The sequence below is a fragment of the Delphinapterus leucas genome, chromosome 6 (genome assembly GCF_059928025.1).
Source record: "Delphinapterus leucas isolate spDelLeu-1000000601 "Yukka" chromosome 6, BTC_Dleu_Yukka2, whole genome shotgun sequence".
Classification (NCBI taxonomy): Eukaryota; Metazoa; Chordata; class Mammalia; order Artiodactyla; family Monodontidae; genus Delphinapterus; species Delphinapterus leucas.
Window position 1 is genome coordinate 19673438 of NC_143134.1, and position 11020 is coordinate 19684457.

An 11020-nucleotide genomic window follows, 5' to 3' on the forward strand; every position below is an offset into this window, starting at 1 on the left:
TGGGAGTCTTCAGTAACTAGATGCCATGAGATGCTGGGTGCTCATATCCAGGGATCACTCTAGGGTGCGCTGGAATTAAGAGGCAAGAGAGGAGGGGCGTCCAGCGAGGAAGCCTGAGAAGCTGCTCCCGGGATGTAGGAGGGGAAAACACAAGAAGGCAAGATCCTGGAAGCCGAGAGATGAAAGTGTGTGATCCACGGCATCAGGTGCTGATCCGATGTTACAGGGGACAAGGACTGAGCAGGAACTATTGAATCTGGCACCATGGAGGTCACAGGTGACCTTGACAAAGGATGTTTTGCTGGGGTGATGGAGAAGCCTGACCGAGGGAGTTTAAGAGCAAAAGAGAGGAAGTGAAAAACTGTTCCACTTTTCCAAGGATGTGTGCTGTAAAGAAAGGCTGAAAGGAGATGTGAAGTTCTCCCTGCCTTTAAATAAGAGATATTTGAGCATCACAGAGAAAGCTCTCTGACGCTTAGTGATGCATTGTGGTGAATATTATAGCAGCATCTTCCAACTTAGTAATTCTCTCCTTAATTCTAGTTTATCATTCATCCCGAGTCTTTTTTCAGTGACTGTGTAATTCACTCTCAAGGTGTTTTTTTCTCATATCCGTTTGATTTTGTTTCATTTCTGCATATTTTATTTTAGAATTTTTAATGGCTGTTATTCCTTCATTTGTCTTCTTGGGGATCCTAAACATAAGTAATTCAAGGTAAACTAATAAATACTTACATGGCCCTGTGCCATGGCATTGTTCTAAGCGTTTTAAGTATATATAAAATCTCATGTAATTACAACAACCCTCTAAGGAAGATACCGTTATCACCCTATTGTACAGGTGAGGGGACCCACGCACAGGTACAGAAGTTAAGTAAATCGACCGAAGTCCACAAATAACATGTATCAAACCCAAGCTGTCTGGCTTCAGTCTGGTTTGTAATCATTATGCTATGCTGCCGCTTTAAAAACAAACAAACAAACAAAACCCTGCCGTTTACAGAGATTTGTACACCCACGTTCATAGCAGTATTATCCAAGGGCCAAAAGGTGGAAGCAACCCAAGCGTCCATCAACAAACAATGGAATACTATTCAGTCTTGAAAAGGAAGGAAATTGACACATGCTACGCCATGGATAAACCTAGAAAACATTATGCTAAGTGAAATATGACAAATATTATCAAATTAATAGAGATAGAAAGTAGAATAGTGGTTGGTAGGGGGAGGGACAGGGAGGTGAGAATGGGAAGTTAGTGTTTGATGGGTACAGAGTTTCAGTTTGGGAAGATGGAAAAGTTCTGGAGATGGATGGTGGTGATGGTTGCACAGCAATGTGAATGCATTTAATGCCACTGAAATGTGCACTTAAAATTAATGTGCACTTAACATTAATGAAATGTGCACTTAAAATTAATGTATATTTAACCGCAGTTTTTAAAAAACTGTCTTTCATTTGCATTCCCTCTGGAACCCATCATCTGAGGGCTGCTTGTGTTGGCCCCATGATTTTAGCGTTAGGTATCTTGGCGTTTTGCATGGTCTGGAGGCTCCCGCAAGGCCGGAGGTCTTTACCGGGCACGCAGCACAGGGGCCTCCGCGCCTGCGTAGTTTGCGGAGTCTCCTCCACTGTGACCTTGGCGGTGCCCGCTCGGCTCCCTCTGCTGCAGCTCGGCTGTGAGGCTGGCTCCTCCTCCCATGGCCTCAGCTTCCTACCAGCCGGGGCTGATGATGCAGTGTCCGCAGGGACCGTCCTCTGCGTTCTCTGCCCCGCAGACACCAGCTTTCCAGAGCTGGCTGACCTTGGCCCTGCATGCACCCCCTGTGAGGGTTGCGACTCCCCATCTCCAGCTCCACTGCCTGCTTTTGAACTAGAGCCCAGAAGGCCCCGCAGTTTCCACCTCTGCATGGGTCTCTGTATGTTATCCTGTTTTGAGAGTGGATATAGCTTTCCTTTCTTTAAAAAAAAAATATATATATATCTATTTGATTTGCTTAGAACAGGTTGGAAAGAGCTCCTTATAATATCACTTAAGCCAATAAATATTGCTTATAAAGTGATTTTTAAAGGCATGTTTGCAACTCCATTCAACACTTGCAATTACCCCAGTATAACTTTTAAATCCGTGTTAACTTTCTTTGCTTGTTCCCATCATTTTGGGGATAAGCAATCAGAACTACCATTGACTGAGGGTGTTTCCAGTTGTCCAATCAGGATTTGTTCTTAACATGAGGATAATATGAATAGTATGAGGATGTGTGAATTTGGGGGATGGGTGATGGAACTGTTGGGTATCTTGGTTATGATGGGAGTTATATAACTCTGTGCATTTGTCAAAACTTGAAGAACTGTATACTAAAAAGTTTTACTTTATGTAAATGAAGCCTAATTTTTTTTAAGGGAGAAAAACAAGTTATCCGGTAAGTACAGCTTTCTCTGAATTACAATTTTGACCTAGTTGTGAAATACAACATCTCTTTGAGTGCCCCCCAAATAATCCACTTAGTCTCTGGAACAAGCAGGGCAGACTTCACTGGAGATTTTGTTTGGGAAAAAGAGATTTACATTCCAAAGTCCCTCTCAGCTAGAGAATATCTGTGGCCTCTTTCCTCTTCCTCCATCCCCTAGGGATCTGACCTCTACACTCACCCCAAATTCCTCTGCCTGGATTATGAAGACCAGTTTAGTTTTCTGCCTTGTGCTCTCAAACTTACATACCAGGTGTGATTGCAAGGTTGGATGTAGTTTCACACATGCCTTGAAGAAATCGCTTTAGGGACTTCCCTGGCGGTCCAGTGGTTAGGGCTCCGCGCTCACATGCTGCAAGGTGCGACCTCCCCCCAAAAATCGCTTTACAAGTAATATTTATTGGTTTAATGGTGTTGAAGGTAAGCGCATCACTGAGCTCAGGAAAAGTGCCCCACCCCCCAAGGCGGGGAACGCGTTGGCCTTATGCAATAGGGGCTTGGAGGAGAGGGTCTCAGGGAGACCTTCCGAGGCAGCTTCCTCCTTTTCAGGGCCATTGATCTTAATGGAGCAAAAAGAGACTAGAGCAAAACCCTGCCCACTTGTATCTCTCCTTCACCTTCCACTTCTTTTTCTACTCCATCCTTCTCTTACTATTTAAATATGCTCAAACCTGTTCAGCTTAAAAAAAAAAAAAAAAACCTCCCTCAAGTCCCTATCCCCCAGTCATCATCCCATCTCTTTCTTCTCCTCCGTGGCCACGTGTCCCCTAAAGGGCTGTCCCCATTCCTCCTGCTCTGCAAAGCTCTCTAGTCCAGCCCCCAACACCAGCCATCTTCCAGTGGGGCTGTGGAGCCAATCAATGTTTCCATGTTGATGAAACCAGCAAATGCTCTGCAGTCCCTCATGTAAACTGACCTTGAAACAACATTTGGCATCGCGGCTCTATAAGTACGCTCCCCTCTCGGTTCCCACTCCTGGCTTTCCTCCTCCTCCCTGGCTCTTCCTTTTCAACCTCTTTTTTTTTTTTTTGCGGTACGCGGGCCTCTCACTGCTGTGGCCTCTCCCGTTGCGGAGCACAGGCTCCAGACACGCAGGCTCAGCGGCCATGGCTCACGGGCCCAGCCGCTCCGCGGCATGTGGGATCTTCCCGGACCGGGGCACGAACCCGCGTCCCCTGCATCGGCAGGCAGACTCTCAACCACTGCGCCACCAGGGAAGCCCCTCAACCTCTTTTTTAGCTTCTCCTCTGTCCAAATCTTTCAGTGTTGCCATTTTCTGGGGCTCTTTCTAGACCTTCCTTCTTCTCTTTCACTCTATCCCTCTAGATCGTAGCACCTACTCCACGGCTTCATCTACCATCCTTTTGCTGTTTAAGACCAAACTCTGTGTCCGCAGCCCAGCTCTTTCCTCTGAGTTCCAGACTCATCTATCCAGTGACCTGGTGCACATGTCTGCTGGGTTATCTGACAAGCCCTCAATCCCATTCTGAACCACTAGCCTTGCTGTCCCTAAGGAAATGGAACCATCACCTGGGAGCAACCTAAGAGTAACCCTTTTCATCTTTGGGTGACATAGCCCATCATGCATTCCATCCTATTGATTTTACTTCCTGGATATTCCTCAAATCCACTTTTCCCCCATCTCCACAACCACACATTTTGTTTTAAGCCACTATAGGGACTTCCCTGGCGGTCCAGTGTTTGAGACTCTGCGCTTCCACTACACGGGGTGCAGGTTGAATCCCTGGTTGGGGAACTAGGATCCCGAATACCATGGGGGCGTGGCTGGAAAAAAAGAAAAAGAAGAAAAAGAAAGAAAAATGTCTCTGCTGTACAACAGAAACTAATACAACCTTGTAAATCAACAATACTCCAATAAAAATCTTAAAAAATAAAATAAATGACCATCAGTTAAAAAGCAAACAAAAGAAAAATGTAGTGCCTGGGGGTTCAGCAGTTTCATCAGTTCAGAGGAGTGGCTCTCCAGCCCTCTCAATGATTCTGTCACTTGTAATGAGCTTTTTAATAGACGCCATGTGCATCAGACTATACCAGCGTCCACTAGTCAGAGGTGATTAATGAACACAGCAGCTATTAATCTGGCGTCCCAGAACAGTCCCTGGCACGGAGCACGCACACCATGAATATTCTCTGGTTAAAAGAATGCATGAAACAAGAGGGTCATAGGTGCCTTTGTGGACTGAAGAGCCTTTATTCTTACAGAGAATGATTTTTAAAATTCACATTCACCTTACATTTAAATGGCAAAAATCGCCAAGGTTAAACCAAAGTTTGGAAAACACTGCATTTGTTGATATTGGAAATTCCTTTACGACTGTGCTCACTGCACGAATACCTGATTTTCCCACCAGAAAAAAAAAAAAAAAATCACATCCACCAAAGGATAAAAAGTTGACTCAGCAACCGGGGAGTGTGCATCACGGGAAGGACAGTTCACCTGGAGCTAAGGGTCACCAGGCTAGAGACTAAAACCCAAAGGGATTCAGCAGTTGTTCTATGAGCAAAAAGCGTAGGGGAGATCTGGGTCATTTATTGAACCTAGATTTTCTCTTCTGTAAAATCACAAGAACAACACATGAGCTGTTGTGAGGATGAAAGAATGTAAGAGCTCAAGATTCCACTTCTGGCCCTTGCTAAGTGCTCCCCCAAAGTTTTCATATTTCCTTCCAACCTATCCTTCCCTTGCCCCTTACTACTCACCCCAAACAGTGATTTGTATATGAAATCACATAGCTAACACGGCGATGTTTCAGAAGCCAGTGATACTGACAGTTTCTTTCTTTCTTTCTTTTGGAGTATAGCTGCTTTACAATGTTGTGTTAGTTTCTGCTATACAACGAAGTGAATCAGCTATATGCATACATACATCCCTTCCCTCTTGGACCTCCCCCCCATCTCCCCCATCCCACCCATCTTTCTTCACACTGTTCTCAGCCTGAATTACAACCCACCCAAAATATAGATTCTTTGGCAGGAACATTATAACATGGATAAAGGCACAGATGATATGAAAATTAACTTTCAGAAATGGTTGAAATGGGTATGGGTTTCCTTTTTCAGATTTATTCATGAAGCAGAACTTGGTGATGCCCAAATGGATGGCTTGAAGCTTAAAATCTATCTTTGCACAAGGATTGTTAGTGCTGCCAAATATAACAAAATATGCCACTCACTCTGATAATACTGCCCAGGGTTTGATCTGATTCTGTTATTTCCTAGATCTACCATTAAAACAGTTGACAAGTATTTTCAAGAAAATTTAATTATTGCAGAAGTCTAATGTTTTGGTTAGAAGCTGTGATTTTCAGGATATAAATGGACACTTCAGAATTATTTCAGAAAAACTAAGAAACCCCAGATGCTTGATTTAAAAAGAGCCCTGGAAAGTGATTTTGCTTTAAATTGGCATCTCAGTGTTGTAATTTATTAATGGTGGGATATGGGCGAATTATCTAAGACCTCTGAGCCCTGGTTCCTTCATCTATAAAATCACCTATTATAGGACTCTATGAAGTAACAGCAACCACAATGCTCAGCAAAAAGAAAATCCTTACCAGATGCAGTTTTCCTCAACAGGCAGTGGAGATAACTTGTTAGAAACACTGATTTTTTAAAAGTCTTGCGAAATTTTGCCATCTGCAGCAACACGGATGGACTTGGAGGGCATTATGCTAAGTGAAATAAGTCAAACAGAGAGAGGCAAATACTGTACGATATCACTCATATGTGGAATCTAAATAATACAACAAACTAGTGAATATAACAGAAAAGAAAGAGACTCACAGAGAGAGAGGACAAACTAGTGGGTACCAGTGGCAGGGGAGGGGCAATATAGGGGTAGGGGAGTAAGAGGTACAAACTATTATGTACAAAATAAGCTACAAGGATATATTGTACAACACGGGGAATATAGACAATATTTTATAATAACTATAAATGAAGTACAACCTTTACAAAAAAAAAGTCTCAAACTTGCCACACCATTTTCTGTAGGCTGAATTTTAGTCCGAACACCTCCAATGGCCAGCCATCTCATTTCAAGCCATCTAATGCAATCCCAAGCCATAAACAATGTTACAAGGTGAAAAGTAATCAGTCTCACGTTTAACATTATGCAAGCCAACCCTGTGGTAGCTCTAATCCCATTTTTAAAACCAGTGATGCCACGGAGCTGCTTTTGCATGTGACAGTTCTAACACAGAACTCACAAGGCACCCTGGCTAGGATACAAGAGAAGGTTCTAGGTTTAAGCAGATGTCTAAATAATCAGTTGGACCCATGTTGCTTCAGATTTCAGGTTTCCACAAGCTCTGCTCTTTCCCTTAAGTGTTTTTTAAACATTTTCCTCTTCTCTCTCCAAAATGAAGTTTTTCAAAAATCTGCTGCCATTCTATGCAACTTCCCTAGAGTACAGTCCTTCCGAATTCTTAAGTTATCTCCAAATACTTGCTATTCCACTTCAGGTAAATTCAATAAAACCAGCCTGAAACTAGCTGTGTGTGTGTGTTGAAAACAAAATTCGGTAATTTTCACTATGTTTAGCACGCATGCGGCGACAAGCACCGTCAGTTCTGGGACATGGTGGAAAACAAGCCAGATACAGGGCTTAACTTAGAGGGCCTCAAGGTCTATGAGGGCGGAAGACATGGAAAAAGACGATCATATTTCAGGGTGAACTGTGCCACAATGGAGGTAAATGCCAACTGTTCTGGGAGGTTACAGGAGAGGCACTCAGTCCACTTGGGTGTGGAGTGTGTGCGACAGGCGTCAAAGAAGATTTCTCAGAGGAAATGAACGCTGAGCTGCCCTGAAAAATGAAGGGTGAGAGGGAGGGGTGGGGAAAGGGCTATCCTGGCAGAGGAAACCGTACTCACAAAGGCTAGGAGTTAGAAAAGCGTGAAGATCTGTTCAGTCTGACCTGTGTTGGGGGAGGGCGTGGAGTACAGCCACGGGAGACGTGAGGCTGAGATGGGCAGAGCCTGATGAAGAAGGGCCTGGCAGCAACCTTAGAGAACTTTAACTTTGCCCTCAAGACAACGGGGAACCATTTAAGGGTGACACCGTGGTCTGATCGGATTTGTATTTTAGAACAATTACTCTGGCTGCCATGGAGACCAGTCAGGAAGCTCTTGCAGTGGCCCAACAAAGGGGGTTGGGGGGAGGCCTGGATTAAGGTAGGGGAAAGTGGGGAGGAGTAGGTGGGGCTATTTTGAAGGTGGAATTAACACGCCATGGTGAATGACTGGAGAAGTGGGGAAGGAAAATAATTGGCAAGTTTCTGGTTTGGGCAACTGAAGGGATACTCGTGTAATTCCCAGACAACATAAGAAGATGGGCACACAGCAGGAAATATGGGCAAGATGAGTTAAGGACATAAGAAGTTTAAAATGCCCGTGGTAGCTGGATACATAGGCCTGAAGTCCAGTAGAGATCTGCAGCTGTGGGCATCCTTCCCATGGACCTGTGGGTCAGTGAGTCCATCCACATCTTGGCCGTGCAGCAGAATCGCTTTTGGAGCTCTTTCTTAAAAAAACCTGTGGTTTCTTTCCTTATTCAATATATCCACAGTTTTTCCATATATCCACAGTTTTTCCATATTCATGCTAGTAGTGAAAGTAGAGGACAGGATATTAAGTGGAAGTCAATATATTAAGTGGAGGTTGAGGAAGTAAAGACGTTTTTGTTTGTTGAGCATTTCAAAAAATGCTAGGAACTGCAGGGGTGTATCTTTTACTAAGTGGTAAGCAAATGATTTCTGATGTGATCTGTAACCCTTCTCCCCTCACCCCAAGTTTCCAGCCTCATTTCACTTAGGCAAACTTCAAATTTGCATTTCAAAATCTAAGAATAGGTCAGCAGCTTCACCATCCATTAGCTCTTATTCAAAACCCTTGGAAACAACTCAAAAGCTCTTTCCAGTTATAGGACTCGTCATTGTCCACTGACTTCTTTTTTTAAAAATTTATTTAATTTACTTATTTTTGGCTGTGTTGGATCTTTGTTGCTCCGCGCGGCTTTCTCTAGTTGCGGCGAGCGGGGGCTACTCTTCGTTGCAGTGCTCCGGCTTCTCATTGCGGTGGCTTCTCTTGTTGCAGAGCACAGGCTCTAGGCACGCGGGCTTCAGTAGTTGTAGCTCACGGACTCAGTAGCTGTGGCTCACAGGCTCTAGAGCACAGGCTCAGTAGTTGTGGCACATGGGCTTAGTTGCTCCACGGCATGTGGGATCTTCCCGGACCAGGGCTCGAACCCTTGTCCCCTGCGTTGGCAGGCAGGTTCCTAACCACTGCGCCACCAGGGAAGCCCTGTCCATTGACTTACGACTGAGCGTTTTCTGTCTTAGCCGGAGAAATGAGGCCTTTGTCAGAAACTATTTTTCCCTTGATTTGAATTTATAAACTGGCTCATTTCATGACCTTTATATTTGTGTTTCTAAGTGAGAAATAATAATAAATGAAGTAGATGACATGGTAATCTTTACAAATTTTTCTCCCCACTCCAAAGACTTCATTAAATTTTATAATTAATCTAGAAAAGTGATTATGACTTTGAACTTCATACCCCTCGTAGAGCAGAGGTACAATAAATCATCCCAGGGCTAATACATTTAAGTTTAAATGTCAGGAATGGGGCTTACTGATTAAAGATTTAAATCATTTGGGATTTGGAATCCTCACTCATCTGCACCCAGAATTTATAGCTTTTCCTCTGCATTCTGGTTTGTTATCTTGTCCATTTACCAAGAGGCATAAAGGAGACGCTCAGAAAAACACGCTTTCTTGTTCCACTAACAAATATAAAGTAACACTTATAAGATGTTCATAATGCCTATTCATCATTCAGCCATTCTCAATCCTGCTTTTTAGACTGAACTGTAATTTACTGACAGCAATTATAGGATTAAAAACTCCCAAGAGATCATTTAGTTTAATCCAAGACAGCTGAAATCTCAAAAGCACTGACTAGGCTGAAAGGTGGCAGAGCCCGGTCTGGGCTTCGAGCCTGCTCAACATCAAGGTACACTGTGGAAAGATGCCAAGAGCAATTAAAAGGCTCCAAGAGTCTCAGCTTTAGTTCCGGCTCCTTTTAGATCAGGAGATATTGATGGAAAACAGTTCCATTCTCCTTCAGCCTCCACCACCATCCTCATCTTCTAAGACCTAGTGTTCATGGAGAGAACGGAGCCCGTCAGATGTGGATTCCCTCAATTTACTGCTCCTTCACCTCTTCACAGATCTCCACCTCTTCTCACCTACCTCTTTATTTCCTATTCTAAGTATTTGGGTGTTGTGAATTTTGAGTGATTCCAAAAGTCCCTCTCCCCCTTTCCAAGGTAAATCTCCCCTCTGAGTCCTTAACATATCCTGCCTACTCCCTCCAGGACTTTGTTATTTATCAGCTCCCCCACGCCTTCAATATTTCCCTTTGCACTTCCTCCTTAGCCTACAAACTCATTCCTCCTCTCTCTATATCCCAACCTAAGCAAACAATCCTACCATCCGGTCTCCTCTGGGAAATCTTCCCCTTCACTTTCTTCATCTCCAAATTGACTAAGAAAAGTCAACACTCCTTAGTTGCTATTCATTCATTGACCCAATTCAGTTTAACCTGGGACCCCTCGTTTGCTCCGACAGAAATGCTCTTGCAAAGATCAGCAGTGATTCAACTGCCCAGTTCAAAAGCTACCCTTCAGTTCACCCTCTTTAACCACTAAATTGGACAGGCTTGGTTACCACCTCTTTTCGGTGAGGGGTGGTTCTCCTACCGCACTATTTACATCACTCACTTATTTACATCACATCACTCTCTTCTGCTCAGTCTTCAAAGGCTGCCCTTCCCCACGACTTTGCCAACTTCTCTTGTCTGTCCTCATGGCCAAATCTTCAAACATACACATGCGTGTCTCAGCGTGTGTTTCCATTTCCACTCCAGACTTTTCTCCTGAGTTCTAGTTCTATTTAAGAAGTGTCTGCTGGTTATGTTCAAACCAGGTCAAATGTATTCAAAGTTGAAATCATCTTTCTCTCCCCCTACCACCCCATTCCTCCTCTGGTCCTCACTTTCTTAGTTAATGGCACCGTCACATTGATGTCACATGCCTTCTTCCTTTCTCAACCATCTCCTTACCACTGACTCGGCTTTGTCTCCCGAATCTACCCCGGCCCACCTTTCCCATCCCTAGGGTTTCAGCTGAGGGAAGGCTCCTATTCCTTCCTCAGAGAACTCACAGGTCTCCTGGCCTCTGGTTCTCTTTGCTTCACTCTTTCATAACCATCTACAACTTAAGTCTTCAAGCATTTCCCTGCTTTAAATAAACCCCTCAAAAGTAACCCAATGACTATCCAAATAAGTTCAACCACCGAGGGCATGTAAACTTCAGTTTGGTTCGACACTTCACTACATTTTCAGTGTCCTCTCTACCCACCGTGTTTTCCAGCCACAGTGAGCTTCGTTATTTCCGGAATGTATTTTCACATGTGTCAGCCGCAGGCATGCTTGTAATTCCCTTTTGCATTTGTTGAACACTTAACTCA